Source organism: Triturus cristatus, chromosome 9 (genome assembly GCF_964204655.1).
Source record: "Triturus cristatus chromosome 9, aTriCri1.1, whole genome shotgun sequence".
NCBI lineage: Eukaryota > Metazoa > Chordata > Amphibia > Caudata > Salamandridae > Triturus > Triturus cristatus.
Genome location: NC_140592.1, coordinates 1,090,375,148 through 1,090,400,993, shown reverse-complemented (window position 1 = coordinate 1,090,400,993; position 25,846 = coordinate 1,090,375,148). Strand labels below are relative to the sequence as shown.

Below are 25,846 nucleotides of genomic sequence, written 5' to 3'. Positions count from 1 at the left end.
AGGGTACCAAAGTGAGTGTAAAATCTTTGAACAGCATAATAGTAATGGTTGAAAGGGCCAAACCTTAACACAACAAACAAATACAACTTTAAGAAAGATGCTGACAGATTAGGTTTCAGCCTGCTGTTCAAGACTAAACTTTTACTCCTTGGAAGGCTATGAACTAAAAATGTGCAAGGACACCTGGGGAAGTTCTAATGCCCCCCCCGTTAAGGAGCATGTGTTTAGCTTTTTATTTAACCCCAAACCCGTTTCCTCCCTGCCATTCTCAAAAGACCCATGGTTGTCCTTTGAGTTTCAACCAGGATATTGATTAACTAAATCTGTGGTCAAATTATTGTGGCCTAAAAATCGAGAACCAAAGTATCATGAAGGTAATACAAACAGAGCTGCTCAACCCTTATGGGTGTTTTTTCTTGCTTTAGGCCATGGATAGGAATGTTGAACTCTAAATCGACTACTGGAGACATTTGTCTTTATTATGTAAAATGTTCACTTTATTGTCAGTGTATTCATTATATGATAAAGAGAAAAACTACAGTCAATGCTGTAGCACTAAAGAGGTTAGAGTAAAACAAGAATTAGCAACATAGCCACAAATACAGCAACACCCACTCCTAGCATAGACACACAAACACTTTTGAAAAAACACAGCTTTAATTAAAGCGAAAGCCACAGGGAAGACTTTGCCAATTTGCTCTATAAACATCATTAGATTAAAAAACCTATGTCCTCCTAAATTAATCAACAGTCTTCAAGGACCTTATTTTCAAAACATGACTTAATATTTAATGCTGAGTGAAATGAGGGGATTGTCCTAGTTTATATCTATAACAACAGTGCAAATTCATGAGTGCAAGAATGTTTTCCACTGGTGGAGCACCTCATGGCAGCCACTGCTTAATTCTAGTCACTGTTGGTAGTCCAGGTGAGAGCTGAATGGGCCAAACAAGAGGAAATTAGAGCGAAACTCAAACGCCAGCTATTACCTCAAGTACTAAAAACTGAAGAAGTGCCTTAAAAAACATAAAATTTTTCTCGAAGATTAAGATCATGTACCAAAACCAGCTCCACAGTGGAAATTCTTACATTCATCTTCTCTCCAAATATTTGACTGTTTGCATTCCACAAGTCTACTATTTAAAACGCTGGCTGCCAATAAATAATGCAAAAATAAAGCACGCCTCTTTCTCCACATAAAAACAATAAAATGCACAACCGAAATTGTTACACAATATATTGGATTAACATATGAATAACTAATTTGAAGCCAGTGCAACAAATGCAACACAGTAGCTAAAGCAGCATATCAAACAGTTTCAGTAAATCAATCAATGTAAGGGTTTGTATCTCTATATCCAGCAGAAAGAATATGATAGATGATAGTGGGGAAACAATAGTGAGTTTGCACATGTCAGAATTTGTCATTTTTATTGTCCATTTTAGTAATCTCTTAATTCTCTTCTCTCTCCTTTCCCATTCTAGCTCATGTCTGTCAAATCTCAAGGACACATACTCCATGTGTGGCAAGATTCCCACATTCCATGTTTCCACACCCTCCAACATAACTGCATTGTTACTCACCTTGATGACATGTTTAGATTCAAAATATTTTGACATTCCCTTCTCTCCTAACTCACAAAATTACAAGCACCATTTCTCCAAATCTGAATCATCTAAACACACCCAATTTTGTTCGCTTGTTTTTTTAAAACTTTTTTTCTTGCTCAGTCTCAACCTTCTCTATCAACACTGTTGTCACTCTCTGTCATTCATGACGCTGGACGCACTAACGTACCTGGCGTTCTACCTTGTAACAAATGGAATGGAGACTCTTCCATAACTGAATGCAGTGTGGTCTTCTCCCAAGCATCTTTTTTACCTCATCTTTTTATACAAATCCATTTTGAACCATCAACTCCAAACACATTTACCTAAAACTATGTCCAATCTCTTGAAAAATCCCATTCTTTCCAAGGGACTCATAGCTGTCCTATGTTGACCAAACCCACATTTGAGAAATGCTGTCATTCCTTATGAAATAAACTGTGGACCATTATCCGTAACTATCATGACAGGACATAATTTTCCCATGAAGATCTAATCACAAAACTGTATTATGCTTTCCAACTTCACTTCTTTCATAAATCGTCTCTCCCATTACTTAGAAAAGTAATACTGAGACGCACAAGCATGCGAACCAAATGGCGGCTCGCTAGTGTAGCTCCGGCTCACCCGTCCTCACGACGAGTCACATTGCGCCAATAATTGCAAGATTGGCTTTCTTCCTGCATGTAGAGACGCTCACCTGTTCCTGCAGCGCCTTTTTTGCCAGTTTGTTCCTGTGAAAGTGGTGATTTTGGGACATTTTGGCTTCTGGCTTCCTTCACCGGGACCTCCCTCAACTTATCTCCTCAGTGCCTGTCAGACAGGCGGAGTCTCGCATTAGGAAAAGGCGCGGCTTGGGCCTTGGTTTCCACCCACAGCTGGTTTTAACTGCTGCACTGGTTTGCTTATTTATCTCTATTTCTATTGTACAATTTAACTATTTTTGCCTGTGTTTATTAATTTTCTTGAAAATGGAAAGCAAGTCTACAACAAATAAGCATAAACAGGCTGTTTCTCCTCCGCCTGTAAAGTCAAAAATAGTGGACCCATTGGAACCCTCCCTTATTACTATTTTGGAGGAATTAAAGGCTGTGATGTCAAATACTGACAGTATTGCTATGGAAATAAAAAATATACGGAAAGATATGGCTAGTCTCTCAATGAAGGTTGCTGATAATGAGATCAAATTGCATGATGTTATAACCAAAACTGATAAGCTTTTACCACAGCTCACAAAAATCCCCTTCATTAGTAACAGATTGCTTGACCTAGAAAATAGAAATAGGCACTATAACCTGCGTATTTTCAATTTGCCTGAAGATATTGAAGGGGAGGTATTGCAGGCGATATCTAGAAAACCTGTTACCTAATTTACAGAATTTTAGGTTTTCTGAAAAATTTGAGATGGATAAAGCACATCGTATTCCATCTCACTGTAAGGCAGGCCAGACTAAACCTAGGCAAGTCATCTTCAAGGTTCTACACCACCATCATCTTGTTCTTATTAGGAAGGCACACATGAAATTCCTTCTCTTCTAGTCAATGGATCGAAGAATTTCATTCACCAAAACTTTGCCAAGGAGACAGTGGCGCTACAATGAGATTTTGCAGCTTTGAGGCTGCGATTGAGAAATTCTGGTTTCAAATATGGTCTCTTTGACCCTTCCACCATGCGTATTTGGAAAGACGACATATCCAAATCTTTTCATCGACCGGAAGACCTTCAACCCTTTTTGTATAATCATTCTCCTCTTTCTATGGATACAAATGACTCTCCGCATTGAAACTATCTAAATAGTATAATTATTTGATGTTTTATTACTGTATGGTAATTCGTAGGTCTTTTTTTCTTGATGTTGCGACAGTTATATTCCTGTTAGTATTATGAAAATGTTTTAACACAGGTGTACCACCATCCTCTCCTCTCTTCTCTTGGCTGCACGTGTGTGTCTCTTTAATCTTGATCTATGTTCTCTAATATGTTGTATATACATTTGTTTTCTCTTTTTTTTGTTTTGTCCTCTATGTTCCTTGGCTACTTCTTTGATCTTTTACAATACTCCTATCACATGTATATATTTCTCCACTCTTCTTTTCTTCTTCTTTCACTTCCTAAACTATGAATAGTTCTCCTACAGTTAAAATTGTTTCATTGAATGTCAAAGGTCTGCGACATCCAGTTAAGAGATGAAAGATTTTAGATTCTTTACATAGGCAAAAAGTTGATATATGTTTATTACAAGAAACTCACATTGACAACACCATGTTAATGCACATGCAAAGGAAATAGGTTGGTCAGATTATCTCTTCTCCTGCACAGGGTAAAAAGAATGGAGTGGCTATTCTTTTTTCCAAAAGTCTCCAGTTACAAGTTTTGGACAAACAATCTGATGCTGCTGGTAGATTTCTTTAAGTTAAAATTAACATTGGAGATACGTTTTTATATTTAATTAATATTTATGGACCAACAGCAGATGACCCTAATTTTTGGAACCCATGTTACTTCTGAGATTCTTCAACTTGGGAGAGTTCCCTCAATTTTGGGGGGTGACTTTAACTTGATTAGCGACCCTCTTTTGGATAGATTATCCTCAACTAAATACACTTCTCCTAAAGCATTTCATTCCCTTAGAACGTTATTCAAAAACACTAAATTGGTTGACGTATGGAGGTTGCATTTCCCCACACAGAAAGAATTCACATTTTTCTCCAATACCCACAATTCTCACTCACGTTTGGATCATTTATTGGTGTCTAGAGACTTAGTGAAATCTATAACTCGACCTACTATTGGTGGTATTGAAGTTTCTGATCATGCTATAATTTTACTTCACTTGCAAACTGGTAATCTGTCTATGTCTCATTCCCGTTGGCGTATGAATGTTGATGTTCATCAAAACAGCCATAAAGATGCAATTTTAGAAACTATTCACAAATACTTCTTACATAACTATGATGATGTCACCGCTCCTTTTATAAGATGGGATGCTTTCAAAGCTTACTTAAGAGGTGTTGTCATTTCTATAAGGACCATGAGAATAAGACGCTTAATACCAAGTTGTCATATTAGAAAAACAAATTTCAAAATTTGAATGTTTATTTCTTCCCAAAATCTTGTTTTTAGAACCACATTGCAAAAACTCAGATATGAATATAATTCAATGCTAAGTAAAATAGCTGGTATACAGATTGCTAACCAGAAAGCTAAATTTGCTTATGATGCTAACAAGTCAGGGAAACTTTTAGCTAATTATCTCCGCATTAAGAAAGATAGAAATAAAATTCACGCCATACAAAGACACAATGGCGCTATTGCTGGATCTACCCCAGACATTTTAGATGAATTTTTTAAATTTTAATCTTCATTATACAGTAGTCCGGATGTTTTAGATTCTCAAATTATCTATCAATTTTTAACTTCTGCCAATCTACCACAACTCTCTCAACCTGATAAAGTCAAATTGGATAACCCTATCACGAAAGATGAACTTTTAGTAGCTATTCAATCGCTTAAACCCCAAAAATCTCCTGGCCCTGATGGCATTCCTGCAGAATTTTACAAAAGTTTTTGCAGACACTCTTACCCCTTATTTACATCATTTATTCACTACATTTGCCCAATCTGGTTTTCTTGATTGCTCTTTCAAGGAAGTGTTGATTATAGTTTTGCCTAAACCAGATAAAGACCAAACCAAGGTTTTGAATTATAGACCGATTTCTTTGATAAACAGGATTGTAAAATATTTGCAAAAATCTTAGCTACCTGATAAGCTCAGGTTTTATCGTCCCTTATACATATAGATCAATCTGGTTTTATGTTAAAACGTTTTTCTATTAATAACACAAGACTCCTTTTTCATGTTATTGATAAGGCCTCTACCATTACCTCTCCTGCTGGTCTCTTAGCCTTAGACGCGGCACTGGCAATTTCTTTTTCGAACGCTTTCTTCTTTTAATTTTGGTAATAATTTTATAAAAATGATTTCAACTTTGTATGGCTCATCTTCTGCCCGACTCTTTATTTTCAAGTCCCTTTTCTCTTTAGAGGGACAAGACAAGGTTGTCCATTGTCGCCTCTTTTTATTAGATATTGAACCTTTTCCCTCCCACATACGAAATTCTGTAGATGTTGAAGGAATTGTATTAGCTGATGTGGACCTTAAAACATCTGCTTATGCAGATGATGTTCTATTGTATCTTAGTAACCCAGCCACATCTCTAATGTTAGAGGTTATACGTAAATATTCTATTGTCTCTGGTTATTCCTTGAATACTCATAAAACAGATTTTTTTCCCTTGAATATTCACTGCACACCTTCAGTATTGGACAACACTGAAAGTAACTGGCAAAAACAGAAAATTAAATATCTAGGTATACTATTCTCACTTCACAATCAACACTCTGTTACTGTTAATTGTGATTGTTTATTTACAAAAATTCCAGAAACAAATTGTCAATGGTCCACAGTGCATTTATCATGGTGGGGGAAACTTGAAACTATCAAAATGGTATTGGCCTCAATTATTTTCTACACCTTATCTATGATCCCCGTACAATTGCCTCTCTCAACATACAAAACAAATTGATAAGCTCATTTCACAATTTATATGGAATCATAAACCCCCACGTTTAGCTTATACTAAACTTAAACCATTTAAACTTAATGGCGTATTTGGTTTACCTGATTTCTTCAAATACCATAAAACATTTATTTTAAAACAAGCTTCACTTTGGTTCATATGTTCAGACCCCAGCTATTCTCATAAATGGTTAATGACTGAACGCAACTTAGTGTCACCATTTCCTCTGCCTTCACTTTTGACCATGTCTAATTCAAATACATTTTTAAATCCTCCCCCATCATTGCTTCCACTAAATTGATTATCACTGATTTTGATGCATCCTTTTCATCACGTATTTCTGATTCTACAATGATTTCCCTTTGGCATAACCCTACATTAAAATGTAACCGTACAATTGCATTCTGGAAACTTTGGATATTAGCGGGCATTTTCTTTATCCAGGATATTTATGAAGATGATACTTTATTATCCTTCTCTGAATTACAGACCAGATATATATTACCCACTTCCGAAGCTCTTAAATATGAAACTCTGTCTAATACTTTGCTTAACACCTTTCCAAATGTATTACCCCAAATTAAACTCCAGATTCGGTAAGTTGTATCAAAGCTTTATCTGCTTCTCAACATACTGTTTCCAAATTTTATAAGCAACTTAATTGTAGTAATGCTACTAACATTACCTTTTTAGTTACCTTTTGGAATGCAGAACTATCTTTGAATCTCTCATTAAAAGAGTGGACACAAATATGGACCATTCATATTTCAGGATGGTTTCCTGTATCTCTTTCTCAAACTAACGCCTTTATTTTGTTCAATTGTCTATGGACTCCTTGTAAGTTATTTGAAGCTAAATGTATAGACTCCCCACTCTGTTGGAACTGCAAAAGTTATGATGGTACTTTGAAGCAAATGCTTTTTGAATGTAATATAATATCTCAATTCTGGAAAAATGTTCAGGATATCGTTGTTAAAAAGCTTCCTATTTCTGAAACTTTCACGTACAACATACTTATTGGTAAATCGTACGTTTTATCATCTACCTTATCAGAGCCACAGTCTATGCTTTTTAATCTCCTTATTTCTATTGCTGTTAAATCCATTACCGCCAATTGGAAATCATCTGAAACAATATCAATCCAAGCCTGGTGGTCATACGTCACTTTTATTAGATCGGGTGCCCAATTATCCTTTAAGGGACCATTAAAAAATGCACCATCATTTCAACAGTTTTGGAAATCAATTGAGGCCTATATTAATATTAATTTACAACCTATTTAGTATCGCTATTTGTTTTTGTTAGTTATATGACTATTTTTTTTGAGGAGTAGCCTTGTTTGTCACGCTTTCCAACTTGTATAATTTACTATGTTTAAGACGATGGAAATTTTTGATATATTAACATTGTTATGGTAATATTCTTTATGACTGGAACATTATATATACCAGCACTGTATTATTTTTTGTTTGTCTTGTTCACAATAAAACCTAATAAAATATTTTGAACACAGAAAAGTAATACTGTCACTCCGAGACCATGGTAAGGATAACTTATGTCCATCCTCAACATCGGCCATTAACCTGTCTCTAATTGTTACAGCCACTGTCCACAGTTAATTTGGACCTCATAAAGTTGTAATTTTCCACTGACTTGTTTCTCTCCCCTCCTTTGGGTCAACCCACTCTTATCCACCCATTTGCCATCCTCAACTCCTCATCTTCTTCCACACTTTGATTTCTCTCCTCCTCTGAAAATGCACCTGCACACAATTCACCTACAATGGTCACCAACCAATCTTCCTCTTCACCTTCTTCAGAACTATTTTTTGATTATTTATTTCATTTTTAGTTAAGCAGTCAGTATTCATATTTCAAACTCCAGGCGCGTATCTAATGACAAATGTGTACTCCGACAACCTTTATACCTACTTTCCAATCTGATGAGTTGCGTTTCCCACTCCTCTTGCGCTAAAAACATTAACAAGAGTTGTATGGTCAAGACACAATTTTAGCATTACTAAAATGTACTAAAATGTAGAACACCTCACCGCCATGCAAGTGCCTCCCTTTCAACGACTAAATAACTTCCCTCTGCTCCTCTAAACATCGTAGAAACTATTGCAACAAGTCTTTTATGGCTACATTTCACTAGTATTAAAGCAGCTCCCAAACAATGCATGCTAACCTCTGTAACAATAATCGTTCGAACATTAGGTCAATGGCTTTAACTCCACTGCGCTAGTTATACACATTTTTATTGTCTAAAAAACCCAAGATTCAGTGGACCACTCGATCATACTCCTTTCTTCACCACTCTCCTCAAGGCATATATTTTTACATTAAAACACTCTACAAACTTTGACTAATACTCTGCCATTCCGAGAAATTATTCCAATGGTTCCTTTTACTCTAGACTTGGTACCTTTCTGGCTTCTACCAAACTAAGTTTTGGATTGATACCCCTTCTTGTCCAATGTATGACCCAAGTTCTCCACCTCTTCAATAGCAAACATACACTTCTGTATTCCTCCTATCAATCCTGTATCTTAGAATATACCCAAGCATCAGATCATGCTCCCACATATACTCATGACATACCAGGATATCATCCTAGAAGGTGGCTGCTTTATATACTTCTTCCAGTAATCGATGCACTATTCACTGGGAGACAGCTGAGGCAGAGGCCTGCCCAAATAGCATTAGCTCAAAATGGTAAGCTCCCTTTAATAGAACAAAATATGTAAAATGTCTGGCCTTGGGATGCAACAATTACCTGATTAAATCCATTGTGGCGAAAACATTGGCTTTTTGCTATAGCTAGCCTCTTATTTATGTTGGGAAGAGTCCTTCAAGTTGACACACATGTTCAGTTTTCCTTTAAGTGTGCACACCTACACTACCACAATCAAGCTATCTGGTGCTTTTATCAGCTCTGTAACATTTTCCTCACACAACCTCTTCAACTTATCCTTTATTTGCCCATTCAGTACCAATGGAACATTCCTTGCTCTATGCTCTTTCAGTATTGATGCTTCTTGCAACACAAAGCAATGCATGAACCCTTCAAACATCAGACATCCCAATCCTTCCTAAACACCTTTAGGAGCCTCTCTCTCCATTTTTTCACTTCCACACTATTTGTTCCATTACTTCGTCCGGATGATTTTAGTCCAAAACAATTCCTAAACCTTATTACTCCTTCCTTCCTAAGAAATACTTCTCTTCTATCACTGCATACACCCTTTATCTTGCAGTGTACTCCATCATGCATCAAACTAACCTACCCCTGGTAGCTGCACACCACAGTACCATTCTGTGATCACATCTGTCTCCTTTAAATCCACATCTTTAAATCTGCTAAAAGTGTTTCTTTCAATTAAACTGTTAGAAGAGCACACATCTGCCCACATGTCCAGAACTGCATCTTGTATCACCAATAAGCACCCTGGCAGGTGATACGGATCTAACCAGTATGTACATCATTGCTTTCCAGATATATTTGCCATCACATACGATCAAGACTGTTTCATCATTCTTAAAACTGCTTTCTTCAGTGTACACAGCATTCACTTTAGCTTTTTCACTTTTCAGTCCATTCTTACACACTCTTGAAAAACTGCCTACTTTTTTGCATTTTGCATGGCAATACATCCAAACCCTTCTCACTCCCTTGTGGGGTGCCACATGGCTCATCCCTTAGCCCAATGCTTTTTAACATATATGTGGCACCATTGGCTGGAGTTATCAGGTCCTTTGGCTTCCAGCTCGCCTCTTACGCTCACGACACACAATTGTGTTGTCGCTGACGGAGGGAGCTGAAAAGGAGTCTGGGGAATGCTTCCATGACTGTATGAGTTCTATCTCGGTCTGGATGTCCTCTAATTGTTTAAAACTTAACTCCAGCAAGACCGAGGTCATAAAATTTGGAAACAATCCTCGGGTGTGGACATCGGAGTGGTGGCCGGAGGACCTTGGTCTGTGTCCAGTACCCACAAGAAAAGCCAAAAACCTTGTAGTATTGGTGGACAACAAACTTACCATGGGGGATCAAGTAAGCACAGTGATTTCAGCCTGCTTTATGGTTCTTAGAATCATAAGGAAAATTAAGATCTTAACCGAGAGCAATCTCAAGACAGTGGTGACGGCCCTTATAATGTCGCGTTTGGACTATTGTAATGGCCTATATCTTAATGTCCAAAAACAACACATGAACAGGCTTCAACTAGTCCAGAACGCAGCGGATAGACTGCTGTCTGGAACACCGAAGTTTGTTTCTGTGAAGGGAGAACTTAAGAAATTGCACTGGCTCTCTGTAAAGCAAAGAACATGCTTTAAAGCATTATGCCATTAATGGAACTGCTCCAGAGTTCCTGAGGCACAAATTCCAGTGGTATGTTCCTGGCAGAATGCTACGGTCCACTGGTGCGAAAATAATGCAAGTCCCCACATTTAAAAAAAACAATTGGGGAGGCAGAAGTTTAATTCTCTGTGCCTCTAGAGCTTGGAACAAGCTTTCTTTTCATCTCAGGAATGCCCCGGATCGCCTCTCTTATCGAAAGGGCTTGAAGACATGGCTCTTCTCTCAGTAGCATTCACTCGACTTCCCCGGTAACCAGTACTTAGCGCCAGGACACCCCAGGGTAACCGTGCGCTCTATAAATGCAAATAACATAACATAACATCTTAGCACCTAGCTTTAATAGCTGGACATTTACTTGAAATGACTAAATACCTTTAATTGCCAGACCTAAAACACAGAGACCTATTGTTATATTCACCAAATGCCCCTTTTCTCCCGTCATTATTTTTTAGTCTCATGGCCCCTTGCAATTAATCTGCTTTATCACCACTCTTGCCACATTTTATTTACAGCTTCCTTCTCTGGGATTCAGATACTTCAGATACTTTGACCTTGTGTTTTGCTACACTGGCAGTTTTTTCTAGGCTGTTCACCTCTACACTCAATAACTTTTCTTGTTCTTTCATATTACTGGTCCTGTTCATCAGTTGATCTCTAACTATTTTATCCCAGAGATCTTTAAACTTGCATGGCACTGCCAAGGTGCCTAAGACAGTCACATACTGTTCAATGCTGTCTTCAGGCATCTGCACACTTGAGAAGATTCTATACCTCTCCTCAACTTTATTAACGGTTCTTCCTGTATTCGTCTCTAATGCTCTTGATGCACCCCAAACTCATCATGAGGGTCTTCTGCTACATCTCTCTCATCTGCTTCTGAATCATTCTGCCTACTAATATTGACAAACAATGTCTCCCCTCTACTCTAAAAGTGTGTTTGAGCATTGCTAATGTAGAACCCAGCACATATATCTCATTTTACTTCCTCCAAATAAATCCTATATGCCGCCTTCCAATTTTCCCACAACATAATTAATTCACCCACACTTTCTAAACAATTAGATGGGGCAAACCCTGACTTCATGGTTATGACAGCGTTAAGCTGTTTACCAAACTATTAAACTAATTAATCAATGAAGTTGATCTATCCAACACAGATTGCCAACATAATGACCTAATAATATAATAAAAGAGTTGTCCACTGCCTTTTGGGTAGGTTAGCCAATGCAAATATTCAATACATACATACAAAGTAGTCAGTGCTGGTCTCTAGTACTGCAGGATGCCAAATACACAATAAACTGCTAGTCCCTGTTGTCATACACAACCAGTAAGGGATGACAGATGTTCTGTATGTCCTGCAGGTGACCCAGCAATACAAGTGTTTATATGGATAACTTCCCTCACAAGTGCAAACAGTAGTGGGTGTACCCACATTGGATAGATAATTGTACATCAGTGCAACAATACTCAATTAGTGGTAACTGTAATGCCTCCTATAGCCTATAATATACTTTTCACTTGATTATGTGAAAGCCTGAGTGTATTGTTACACAATGGTAGTCTTGTATTCATATTTACATAAGAGTTTGCCATCCGTCCTCTCTTTCTGTATATATGCTTATGTCCTTCATTGCTTTCTCCACATGTAGCAGTCTCTCAACAGTTTTCACCCCTAATAAGGACTCACTGCGTGTGCGTGTTCCAGAAAGCAGGACAACTTATTGGGAATTGCTAATTGGCGTACACTTTTATGTAAGTCCACATTAAAACCCACATACAGAGCCTAAATGCCACCTGCTGAATGTGGAACACAGGAAGACTTTCCCCTGCCACAAATGGTATTGAAAACATCAACATGAACAGTGTTTGGCATAAGAGGCCTACATCTGACATTAAATACTTCAGCTGTGGGTTTAAAGATTTAAAGCCCAGTGTCCACATTTAAAACATGTAACTTTGGCAGAGTAGACGTGGAAAGCTGCAGTGCTGTAAAAAGCAATGTGACCGCACTGACTAGGACCCAACTAGAAGCAATTCTTGGGTCATTGCAGCAATTAGTAAGAATTGAACTCCTGCGCATTTCAAACATCACAATAACGATTATTAGAGATGTAGTTCCACCCTCCAAGCTGGTTTTTAAAACCAGTATGGCTTGTGTGGCTGTTACTTGGTGTATCCTGCATGGAAATTTAAATTAGCTTCCCTTCAACTCTGGAGCATTAAATTAAGAGTGAACTTCCTGCGTAACTAGTGACTGCTCTACCACAGACGGCTGTATGATGTTACAATGCGATCATTTAGATCATGGTACATTACTTCGCTATTTTTACAACGCATGTCGTTACAAAGACTTGCGCTGAAGGGCGCTGGACTTAGGAATAGTATGGTGTACTATTCCAACTCGAGCCTACGTACAGTAGGGAAGGTGTTGGAATAGTAAATCAAACTATTCCTTAGTCTATAGCGCCATCCAGCGCAAGTCGTTGTAACAACTTGCGTTGTAAAAGCAGCGATGTAAATGTATTGCGGTGTTTTTACCGCGTTGTTAAGTTCGTTTTCCATCACAGACATATGAGCCTTCTGACTCTCTGTCCGTCACTGTATGCAGAAAGACAAGGGCTCTTGATTAATCTCTACTCTGAATCCCTGTGTCTAAGAGTTACTCTCAGTGACAGCTGACTCCTTATGGCCCAAATTGACAAAGGGTGTTCTCAGGCTTATCTAAAAAACCAATATGGCCAAAAGAAACAGGATTGCTGCATGTGATCCTGAAGAGACTATAAGAAAATCCAATCACCCACTAAAACTTTGCGTAATGATAACCCAAGGCCAGTGAGCACAACTGGAACAGCTAGGAAAAAGGTATTCAACTGTTTGTAAAATTTTAGGAATGAAAACTATTTTTGCGTCTGCATGACCAGGACAAGGTGCTAAGCCTACCTGAAAATGGCATGGTCTTCGTAAACACACTTTCTCGGTTTGTGCTGCTTGTAGTTTTTGAGCACTTAAGGTTAATGTGACTGTGAAAAGAATCTATCTGACCTTGGTGGCCCGTGATCTCTACTGCATACTGAAGGTGTTTGAGCTCTGAAAAAACTTGCATGTCCAAAGAAATATCTTTTCATCTGGATGAACTGTTAGCCCTTACCCTACCCTTGCTAAATTACTATTGGCCACAAATGGTGCATAGGTCCCAGTCTACAACTTCCCACAGGACAAAATTGCCTTTTTCTGTTTTTCTGGTCCACTTAACCAATGATTGTCATTGGCTGTAATTTTAATATGTACATTTTATTGGTTTTTGCAATGATGATTTGGAAAATCTCATCTGATATCTCTTAACCTTCATTTTGTTTTTGCGCTATTAAATACTACATATGGATTTTCTGTGGGGAAATCCTGATGCTTGTGACAAGCTAAAGATCAGGATTCCTCAAATAAACCTGCTTTTACTTTTTAGAGCCTAGATCATTTAACTGTGTGGGAACACTTCACATACAGGTTGAGCCTTTTGTCTCTTCTCTATATCAGTTCATTTTCCTACACTGCCTACAGTTTTGTGTGTAGAGCTGCTTGTATGCAGCAATTTCCCAAGTATCTGTATTGGGAAAGGACATAGTAGCAGCAGTTACATTTACCTTCTGTTGCCTCCTAAGCATGGATATTGCTTGCTGAATATTTCTCTTAGGAATGTGATCCTGCTGGCTCCTACAGCATACTTCTGCCACAGTGATATACGTAGCTTCAGAATTGATTTTTGAGGGCGTTTGTCACTCTGAGCAACACTGATGCATCATCCATCACCGCTCTTTCTACTAAGCTGTTTTGACACTTTTCTCTCAAATTGTCATCGTTTGCTCCAGCAATGTTATCTACTTTTTCTTTCTATTAATATGAATTGCTTTTGAGCCCTATTGTAGATGAATCTCAAAAATTGATGTAAATAATATTTTCCCGGATATTTGTGATTTGCATTTATGCCGACCATTATGTGTTTTGCAATGTACTTTCTCAAATGTATTATAGGGACCATTGGCTTTACCCTTATAGTTTTCAGCCTTTGTATGCCTGTGATTTGCAGTTAGATGTGCACTTGCTCTGGTGGTGGTTGGCATTTGAGAGACTGCTCTCCATATTTTGTAAGGGTATGCTACTCCCACAGTGAAGAATAGAGTGGGTCTTTCTAAAGCCATGCCACAACAACTTTTCATTTGTAATTGCTCATCAACATATGCAAACCATGTATGCTTCATTAGCTAGGTTAATAATCACCTTCTAAAAACTTAAGGTATCATTACACTCCACAACCCAGAATTTCAACTACAGGCTTTTGTCTTAGAAGACTGCAATGTACGCCGTAGTTGCCAGATAACCTCCTACCTTCTTTGACAAATATTATAAAGACTATAGGAATTCCGGCTCAAATTAAATTGCTCATATTGTGTTGTACCTACTTGCAGATCTTAATATATTTTCAGTCTTTGCTGCAGCACAAGCCTAGTTCCAAGGGGAACCAGAGAGCTTTACAGATTGTATTTACTTTAATAGGAGCACCACAAGTTAAAGATGCTTTGTACATGATAGCACTGGGTGGTTTCTTTGAAACCAGATCAGAGAGAATGTCATGCGACAGGAACAATTAAATCTTTTTATATCACTTGCATTTACACTTGGAGGCACAGAGAGATAAATGGCTTGATTTCGGAAGAATGGTAACATACAATCCTCTGAGAGACAGTGGCAGCTAATGCCCCACATTGGTGCAACCCACCCCCAACGCATAATCAAATATGAAATATACTCTTCTCTTCCAAGCCTACCTTGAAAAGAAAGTATCTGTTGCCTTTTCTGAAGTTCTGCAAGAACTTGGATTCCATCTGATATAGATATAATAAGGCTGAGCCGATGCCAATACCCCTATATTTATTGACTCTTCTATATTTGCTTATGGAGAGTGAGCTATCTTCCTCTGGTGATGGTGAGAGTGTTAGATTGTCAACACACAAGTGAGATCCATCTTAAGTCCCATCACAGTGAAAAGTCGAAGGAGTTGCGGCGGAGGCAATGAAGCTAAAGCAGGACATACGCTGTGTGAAGCTAAAACAAGAGCACAACTGTGCTCTGTACCTAAACCAATAGGCAAAGGGCCATTATGCACTACAAATTGATGTCATCTTTGGTGGAGGTAGATAAATGTGAAGTGTATTGTTAGTGTTTGCTCTATGCGCCAACATAAGAATACAAATGCACTAATTTGCTACTAGGCTGAAACTAGAGAGGAGTTAGAAATGAACTACAATATAATGCGTAGTTGGCAGTGGTTTGTCTTGCAGCAATAAACACCACGAAATACTTAAAAGGGCTCTAAAAGCATCTTGGTCAAAGCATTTGCACACAAGCTTTGTTTTGGCTCTGCATCTTGGGCTGTCTGGAGTCTTACTACCCTCTTGAAATGTGATCATCAGTAACAAACGTAGCCTGAGATATAGAATGTCTCATTCAGATTAGTTATGTATCCCACAGTTTATTTAATAGGACCTTTTAGGTTTTTACATCACAGATGTTTTTCGTTTCTTCTCATCCCAAGACTGCACAAGGTCTACCATTGATTATTGAAGGGATTGTGAATATAATAATTCAATTTTGAGACATTTCTTGTCAATGTTTGCCTGGTCTCTTGACTGTTTTGATACAGACCTAGCTCTCAGGAGCAAGTGATAGCTTCTCCCTCTGACTAGGAATAATGAGGAAGTGTTTATGGTGCCAGGCAAATACCAGAGGCAATTGTATAAACTTATTGTCCACAACTACTGCAGGTTTTCTTTAAACAACGCTTCTGTAATAAAGCAATTGTAGCTATTATTTTGAATTCATAATTTCATTACTATTTGAAGGACAAGAGACTAGCCCAAGCCTCCTTGGTGACGCCTCAAATATAACTGGGTCTTATTTGAAAATGTGACCCACCACCACCAAGCTTCAGAAGACGGCAGTTTTAAGGTCTGCAGGCCACAAGTAGTATTGTGGCACTTGTGCATGTAGAACTTGTCTAATGGTGCATGGATGTGCCATGGCTGGCTAGCTAGTTCCCTTGCATTGCGTCAAAACTTTTGAAAATGCAGGGACATCGCCATTCTTTGGGACACTGCAGAGAAAACCGGTTTGAGTGTAGATGACAAAGTCGCTCATTTAAGATGCCTGTTCAGGGAACATATAAAAGGAAATTAAATCATGGTCCATTCAATGAGGCTTGAGCACCCATGATTTCAAACACTGATAAAAGTATCAAACAAACTCAGCAAGGCCCCACCACAGCCATCTAATATGTGCAGAGGTCTTACTTTCCACATTGCAATCACAGTACCTGTAGTGACATACCCAAAGAACAGATTGAAAGGATCACATCTAATGGGAATTGGTAAAATATATGTGAAATTGATTGGTGGCATGTTTCTTAGGGGATTGAATATTTTTATCCCAGGCTGCTTACATTTTTTCAATCTCTATCCTGCTTCCGCCTGATAGGATTTCACTGGTGCCCAGTGACTACTTTTCAGCAGGCTTTGTAGGTATGTTAGAACCTGTGCCCTTAGTTCACCTGTGAGCACCTTTATTTATCTGTGATTAATTTGCCTTTCTACGAAACAGGCTTACCATACCAGTGCTGATTTACAAAACATACATAATAATAAGTGTCCCTACAGGGAAAGTTATGTACACAAAATTGACCTATAATTTTCAGGTTCAAGTGAAGAAACCCAAAGTTATAAAAATCACTCAACTGATCTCTTGCACGAGTGCTCTATGTAAATCCTCAAATCAGGTGTCTTTTTTGCATAATATTCTTTGTATATGTTTCAGAGAAATGCTTTTAAATAAAGAATTTTAAGTGGGGAGTTTACACAGTAAAATCAAAGTCAAATTCTGGTTGCTAAATCTGTGTTATCTCATGATTGTTAATTAAAGATTAAAAAGTGGGGAGTTCAGCTGCTACCGGCGAATGCATTCATTCAATACAGGAAAGGCAATGAAACTCTCTGTGGTACAGAAAAACAAACATTTGATGGTCAATTGACCATCTGGAGCCGACATCTTTGCATGTGACCGCCCCCAATCCACAGAAACAGAAAGGTCAGCAGTGCTCACTGTCCCTCACAAACAATATGAGGAGTACCCCTCTAAGCAAAAACAAAACAATTTAAGACCAGATTAAGAGTTGTAAAATTCCTCTCAGGGAGTTAATTCATGGTGACATCATTATAGGTAGCCCAGTGTCTCCATACCCAATAATTACAGGCCTGGTAAAACGCATATCCAGAATATATTCCGAGAACAAAAGGCATCGTAAAAATGATTTTAAACAACCATTTGTGACTTTTGTTTTTTAGAACTTTGTCAAGTACTGGAGTGCCTGCTTTGAACAGAAATAAACTATCTTTGGTGAAACCGTTGGACGCCACACTGAGCTTCTTTTGAAGTCATCATTCAAAGAAAGAGGTTTGTGCAATATCAGCAATTGAAATGGAAGAAACTGTTAATGCAGTATGTTCTTTTTTGCATATTTATCAGAAGTCTTTGGGGGAAGAGATAACTTGTAATAATATGAAAAGTTACCCATGGGTTGTAAAGCAACCAGGAAAATGTCAGGAAGGAGAGTAAGAGGGGCATACTGAGCAGAGGAGAATTAGCAAAAGAAAAAGTGGCATTCCTAAATTTGTAAAATTTCAGCAAAGGGCATTTTAAAGTGGAGTCGCCATGCAACTGATCTACTGGGCATGTTTCTAAGTATTTATTTGAGCTCATTCCACTCTGAAATACTTTCTGTGCATAGGCTGACAAATGTGTGTTTGTAGTTCATATTTTATTTTAATGTTTTTATTAAGTACAGTACATATTCCTCCAAGAGCTGGTCTGAGAGTACAAGGCATCTCCTCTCACTTATATGTCAAAAGCAAACATTTGAAATCTATTATTAGGGTAAACCTCTACCACATTTTCTTACATTTCTAGGCTTTTTTGAAAGTACAATAAGGACATCATTCTAACCCATGACCCCTGGTTCCTAACCAACCCAATCAGTAACTTGTTGGTCAACAGATTTAAATCCCAAATACCGTGGCCTTAGGAGATGGCAAACTGCATAATGCCAGGCTGCACTTCAAATTATATTTATAGCTAATGGGGGTCTTAAAGAACTATATTGTATCTGGAGTCAGATCATCATCGGCCAATGTATGTCCCATTGTCGTCTATAGGCAAATCAAAACAATAAATGTTACCCCAAGTGCAGTGAGCAACTGATCAATGGTTTGCGACTGCAATTGCAATAAGAAATCATTGATACATTCCATTGTGAAAGAGATGGGGCACATTTATTTCATGCCTCCCTGAGACAGAAGGACATTTCTGATCCATAAAAAGGTTTTGATATATTTGAAAAAAGTGGCTTGTAGTCATAAACAGTGTCTTTTTGCGAATCACAGGCTTTGCAACCTCAAAACTTTTAGTTTAAATGTTTTACAGCAAAGAAATCACAATACTTTACTGCATTTGCTGGAGAAATTAAGGGGCCAAGGAGGCCACAGGATGGTGCAGAGAAGGGAAAGATTAGGCTTCTGGAATATGTGAGAACTTCATAATCTGTACACCCTAGGGATGGGGGGATTCTCAAAGATGTAGTAGGGGGGGTCTCAATCGATAAGCCTTGGATAAGGAGTTATCTCCTCTCATAGGGCTTATGTATTTCCTTGCAAAGAAGAGGCCAAATCTTGCCATTTGTCCCGTGCTTTAGATGACAAACTTCCCAGCACTGATTCACTTTTCTTTTGTCTTTAACACTCTAAGGATGACTGTGTGTTGTAAGGGAAATATAGAGAACATTTAGAACTGTATACAAATGGCTTAGTAACCTCCATTTCAAATTGTTGTCTTACCAAACACCCTGTTTGCCCTTTAAATCATTCCTCACTTTTCTGATATGGCCACTTATGTAAGGCAAAGATACTTCCACATTATTTCCTACTGAATTAGGAGAAGGGTTATCCCAGTGGTAATACATGTGGTCCATTGTTGTAAACCCTCTTTCCTGATACACAAATCTCTCTAAAGGGTCATGGTTGAGGGAAGAGGGTATTATCTCACTTTCCACTATTCCTTAGCTGGGTAATTTGAATTAGTCTTGGGTCTGCCTGTCAAAACCAACAGTTTCTCCTTGTCTTTTTCATTGTCAGCAAGGGTCCTACTCTCCTCCAACATCTAACAGTAGTCCCAATTTTGATTGGCTTTTCTCTCTCTGCCAGCCTTACTGGAGGCTGCTGAAACACCTCAGAATGAAGCAAATGTGGCCCATAAAAACCCAAACTCACAAGAATTGCGAAATATATGTTTGTAACGTGTGGCTATAGAAACACATGCTCTGCATAGTACTGCCATTTAGTGTTGGGCTCAGACATTTGCAAGTTGTTTTTCTTCAAAGAATTCTTTCAAGTGACAAGATGTCCTGTAGCTCCTCCATTGACTCCTCCATCTGCACACAGTGCGCACAGGCACCAATTTGATCTTTGATTATTTTTTTCTGCCATCGAGTTTGGACATGCACTGAGAGGACTCCGAGTCTGTTGTGCTCTTTACATATTTTTTGAGCCTGCACAGTTCCATTTCGACACCGATGTTTTGGAAGAACAGTCTGCATCTCAATGACCCTCCGTCGCACTACTTTACTGGCTACCTTCAGAGAACCACTTAAGGGCTAACATCCAGGACATTCTCTGCTAGCCCTTACATCTGCAGAAGTCAGGCTTCATCTACACATCACTATGCCTATGTCTAGTTGCTGTAGCAGCTTAAATGCAAAAGAGGAAAAACTCATCCATCTTTAGAATCCTACTAGTCAAGGCTTTCATGGAAGGTCATAAGAGGGTCATACCTCCAAGTATACCTCCAATCCATCTGTAGAACCTTGATTCCTTTATCCCCATGAAGCTCATAGGCAATCCTTCAAACCTCTATACTCATGCCTCCTACTGTTCTTTACCTGGAAAGTGGCCTTCCTAGCGGTCATAACGTCCCTCAGACGCATTAGCGAGAGGCAAGCACTCACCTTGCAAGAATCATTCATTCAAGCTCACAAAGATATGATTGTGCTCAGGACCAATACTAAGTTTCTCCTCAAGGTCGTTTCACGTTTACACCTCAATCAATCTTTCTACAGCTAGACTCAGTAGTGGAAAGAGCTGCACACATATTATATGTTAAAAGAGCTCTTATATATTACATCAGCGACCAAGACTTTCGCAAGTCTGACCAGCGCTTTGCATGTATAGATGTTTATGGTATTTCTATAGTGCAAACTTAGTCAAAAGGTCACAGAGAGCTGTACAAATGTAAATACAACAAATACGAGGAATAATAGGAGAGGAAGGGGCTGAGGATGTTTAATACATTGTTTTCTAAGGAGATGAGTCTTCAACTCTTTCCTAAATTGGAGCAGTGCTGGGGCATTCCTGATGGAGAAGGGATGTTGTTTCAGATCCTAGGTGCATACAGGGAAAAGGCCTGCTGTTTTGTTTTTTGAAACTTCTTTGTCTGCAGTTTGATGGTGTCTTGGATGTGGGTTTGCCGAGAACCATCAGAGATGGTGGGGCAGTCATGAAGTAAGGCATTCCCAACATCCAGATGCAACACGATGAGGGATTGACCAGTAGTTCAGAAGTCGCATTCTGAAATAAATGATTGCCGTTCATTAGCAGAGAGAGCTGGTACCAAGTCATCTTTATTGTTTTGGCAATGTGTTCCTTGAGGATAAGGTTGGTGTCCGGGGAAATTCAAGTGACTTGGCAGTCGGTGAATTTTGGAGTTCGAAACTATCAAAGTTCATGTCGTTGATCAAGGTCTGTGCTGTATCTTGTTTGTTGCTTTTAGTAAATAACAGGAATTCTGTTTTGGTTGCATTGAAGTTCAGGTTGGGGCTGGACATCCACTTCTGGATTAGCTGTGCAACCAGTGTTTGAGGCATTGGGTATCTGAAGCAAAGGAGACCTTTAAGTTGAGTTGTGTGTCATCGGCATATGGTTGAATATTGATGGTGTTATCTATAAGTAGAGCACCAAGTTGCTTCATGTAAAGGTTGAAGATGACAGGAGACAGTATGGAACCCCAGGTAACTCTACAGCTGATCGGGATCTTTTGTGACCTGAAAGGGCGCATGTGAACAAACTGTTGTCGACTGAAAAGGTAGGAGGAGAACCAGGGAAGGAAAAGGCTGGCAAATTCCCTTTGAGACTCCAAAGTGCATATGAGGGTGGGATTCTCAACTCTGTCACAGGTAGCTAAGACAGACAGGTAGTCGTGTAAGAGATGGTTAGCATTGTTGTGATCTTGGAGTTGAATATAGACTGCTTTTTCAATGATCTTGCAGATGAATGGGATGTGAGTGATAGACCGATAATAGGCGAGGTCTTCACGGACTAGTGTAGGTTTCTTTAGGCGTGGGAGGATCTGGCCAATCTTGAGAGCTTTTGGGAAGATGCCATGTGTGAGGGAGGCATTGACAGTGGTAAGTAGGGATAAGAGAGCATCCACAGAGAGAGCTTTGATGAGGGATGGTGGTAAGATGTCATTTTTATAAGTGGCTTTGAGGGATTTAAGTAAGTCAGTGAGATCTAGGAGAGATAGTGCTTTGAAGGCTGACCAATGTGGGATTGTATGGGAAGGGATGACTGTAAGAATTGAAGCAGTCATAGTTTCGTCGATATATAGTCTAATCTGTATTTTTTCACAGAAGAAAATGTTCATGGCACTGTACTTTTCTATGGAGTGTGGAATAGGTGGGCCCAACATGAGGTTTGTGTACTGCTTGATTGTCTTGGTGATTTCATTGGTGTTCGTATAGTACTTTTCTTTGGGTGACATGATAAGCAAGTGTGTTGCACAGAGGAACTTATTTATCAATATGTCTGGAGGAGTTCTATTTTTCTTCCATTTCCTTTCCTGTCTGCAGATGGGTCATTTATTGTCAGCAAGGTCTTAAGTCTACCAGGGGGCAGAAGGCTTTGGCTTACACTTGTATGTTGTAATTGAGGCATGTATTTACACAAATTGTTGAAGTTGTTTAGAAGGTTGTTGGTGCCGATTGTGGAGTTCATAGGATGAGAGATGAGTTCAAGCAGTAGGTTGTCTATGGAGAAGGCTTTGGAGGATCTGAAGGTTTGCTCTTCTTTTTATGTTGACCATGGTTTATTGGTAGGATGATGAGCAGGGAGCTAGGGATGGCAACATAGTCGGTCTAGGGGTTTGATTGGTGTGCACTGGATTGTTATTGAGGTTGATAAGACAAAGTTGAGGATGTAGCCTTTGGGGTGTGTTGGTTGTGTGACATGTTATAACACTTTGAGTGTATCTATGAGTTTGAGGAGGATGACTTGTTTTTTTTGAGCTTGTGTTGTCTGGGGGGAGTTTGAGCTCACTCAAGAGGGTAGTGTGTGAATGTCAGATGGACGAGGTGGTGAGAAGTTCTGAGAATTCATATATGCACACTTTGTGCAAACGCAAAAGTATCATTCCATCTCTGGGGCAGATATAGCATTCACGTGTGGTACTACAAAGCTAAGAGTGTGCTATCTGTTTCGCCCAGGGCCTACTCTACTTGTAGGAAGGGGGTAACAATGGCTTTCTTAGGGAACATCCCACTAGCTTACTTTTCCAAAGCAGCTACCTGGTCTACACCACACACTTTTACCAAGCACTACTACATGGACATCTTAGCCCACAGCAGGCTATGGTTAGCTAGACAGTTTTAAGAACGTTTTTCCAGAAATCTGTATCATCTGCTCGCTAGTCGCCTCTTATGGAGAGTGCAACTTTACAGTTGATGCAGAGGATATGTATCTACAGCCAGACATGCTACAAACGGAAAATGTTACTTACCCTGTAAGCATCTGTTCGTAGTATGTAACTATAGACTAACATGTGCCAACCCTCCTCCCCAGAAGCTTTTTGATGATCGAAGATCTCTTCCTTTATATCATAGTTAACACTGCACAATAAAATGGTGCACTAAGCTATACTCACTTGACACTCCATACTCTCTTTAACTTACTGTGCAAAAAACAATCTAAGATGAAGTCTGTACTCATGCATATTGTGTACCAAGGGAGGAATCACATCACATCTTTTGACTCCAAAGACTTCTTCGAAGAAAAACAACTTGGAAATGCCTGAGGCCTACACTAGATGAGCGAATTATACAGAGCATGCAAATCTACAACACTTCATGCTACAAACAGATGCTTACGGGATAAGTAACTTTTTCCTTTTCTAAGAGTTTAGACGGTTCTCATAAAACTGCAGACAGCCACAAAGTTTGAACTTCTGGGAGCTTTAGCCTGCATTTAGATCTGCCTACAGCTATCCAGGTCCCTTAGAAGTCCTCTCGCTTCTTGGCGATGGCAAAAAGCACAATCTGTGTTTCCTCTAAGTAAGATTTGAATTATGCTTTTGAAATTCTCAAAATTCATGAATTTTGTGTTATACAAGTTTCTCAAAAATATTGCGTTACTGAATTTCACCTGATTTTTTGCTTACAATCAGCTGGTTGGTGCAGAATATGTCTTGCAGACAGCTTTTACTTGCACCAGGTTCCTGCTTGTATCTAATGTGTAACTTTAATGCAAGGTATGCCATAGCATAAAAAAAACAGTCTTGCAAGATACAGCCAAACTACACTTAACTATAAAGTGTAATTTTGCATAATATTTTAAAATTATCATGAAATTCCACAAACTTTTGATGTAAACAATTACAATTACACAGTTTACCCACCCTTACTGCACACCTAGTAGCCTGTGCATAATTCACTAACTCTCCAAGAAGTGGTACTCCACTTTGCACAAAGAGGTAAAACTGTCCTTTTTTTAGCAAAACAATCTCAAATACAAGATAAGGTGTCTCATAGCCAGTTCCACTGGGATATTCCGTAGTCATGCTGGTATTTTATGCTGTAACCATTGTAGACTTATTTTGAACTGACTCTCAACCCATCTCTTTTTGTCAGGGACACCTTTGTCATCAGTTAATAGCACTGGGATAATGGGATCTTGAGACAGTCATTAATGCTGTCATTTCAGATGTCATCAGTGATATTATCAATTATATCATATAACGCATCATTAGTGTTGTAATATGGAAGGTCATGAGCAGTGCATGGTGAGTGCCCAAGTTATAGTTACTTCAGTTAACTATAACTGATGAATTTCTGTGTTTTTTTAATTTAAAATGTTTAGTTGTAACTCACAAATTAAGCTATTTTACTATACCTAGTTATAACGTCTCTTTAACCTTTGTTTTTTCAATTGGTTTTTAGGGTTTAGGGCTAGGGTTAACGTAAAGTAATATGTTATTAACATTCCCAGCCCTTCCAGGGGCAGTCTACCCATGCTATGCACATGCATGTCTGAGTGTGTGTGGGGTGGTTTGAATGCGTCGATGTAGTTGTGTGTGTCTGGGTGTTAGGTGTATCTGGTGTTTGTGGTCAACAGGCAGCACCACAAACACCCACCCCATAGATTTTATTTGCAGCCCCTCCAAAACTACGATACCCAATCAAAAATAAATGGGCAGCACTCTGAGTGCCACGGTACTACTTCAGTACAGCAGCAACACAAAAAGAAATCTTCATTTGACCCCAGGGGTTGAGGGTTGCCCTACCCTGCCCCCATTTTCCTTACTGTACTTATATTTTGAGAACACAAAAACGTCTGAGTCCTAAAATACTAGCCGCAACATTCTCTTCATTTTGCAGCCAGCCAATAAGATTGCATGCTTTGCGCTTGCGGAATAGCGTTAGTTAGTACAGCGTTGCTCGATATTTATAAATTTTGTATCTTAAATACTCAAAAATATTTTAAAATCTAAAAGATTTACACCAGAACACAAATAGCGCACTTTCTTGATTGAGATCTAGCATTATGGCAAATGTGGTGTATTTCCATTCTGTATACAAAATAGATCTGAGTGTATTTCCATTCAAACGTTTTAGCTGTAGCTGTGTCTTAAGTTTGTGTGGGAAATTGCATGAGCAAAATGTGTATTGGGATCCTTCCTTTTTCTCAGCCCCTGCTTGATAGATCACCTGAAACGTTACAGGATGGAGATGAGGTGGATGAAACTTTTTTGTAAAGTTTTGTTAATCCCTTTGGTGCAGCTGTCTGCCAATGGCTAACACCCCGACTATCTCCCTAGTGTGTGTGTCGGCCCAGCCACATAAGTGGTGCAGCGTTTGTATCAGCACATGTAG

General features: G+C 38.9%; 1 protein-coding gene across 2 annotated transcripts in view; it reads left to right on the top strand.

Annotated features, from left to right (window-relative positions):
- Nucleotides 1-25,846, top strand: part of GNG2 (G protein subunit gamma 2) — a 229,559-nt gene that overhangs the window by 136,168 nt on the left and 67,545 nt on the right. For both annotated transcript variants that reach the window (XM_085626956.1, XM_085626957.1), the window contains one exon: nucleotides 17,943-18,051. The gene's annotated coding sequence lies outside the window, so the exon portion shown is untranslated. The remainder of the gene's footprint in view (nucleotides 1-17,942; nucleotides 18,052-25,846) is intronic.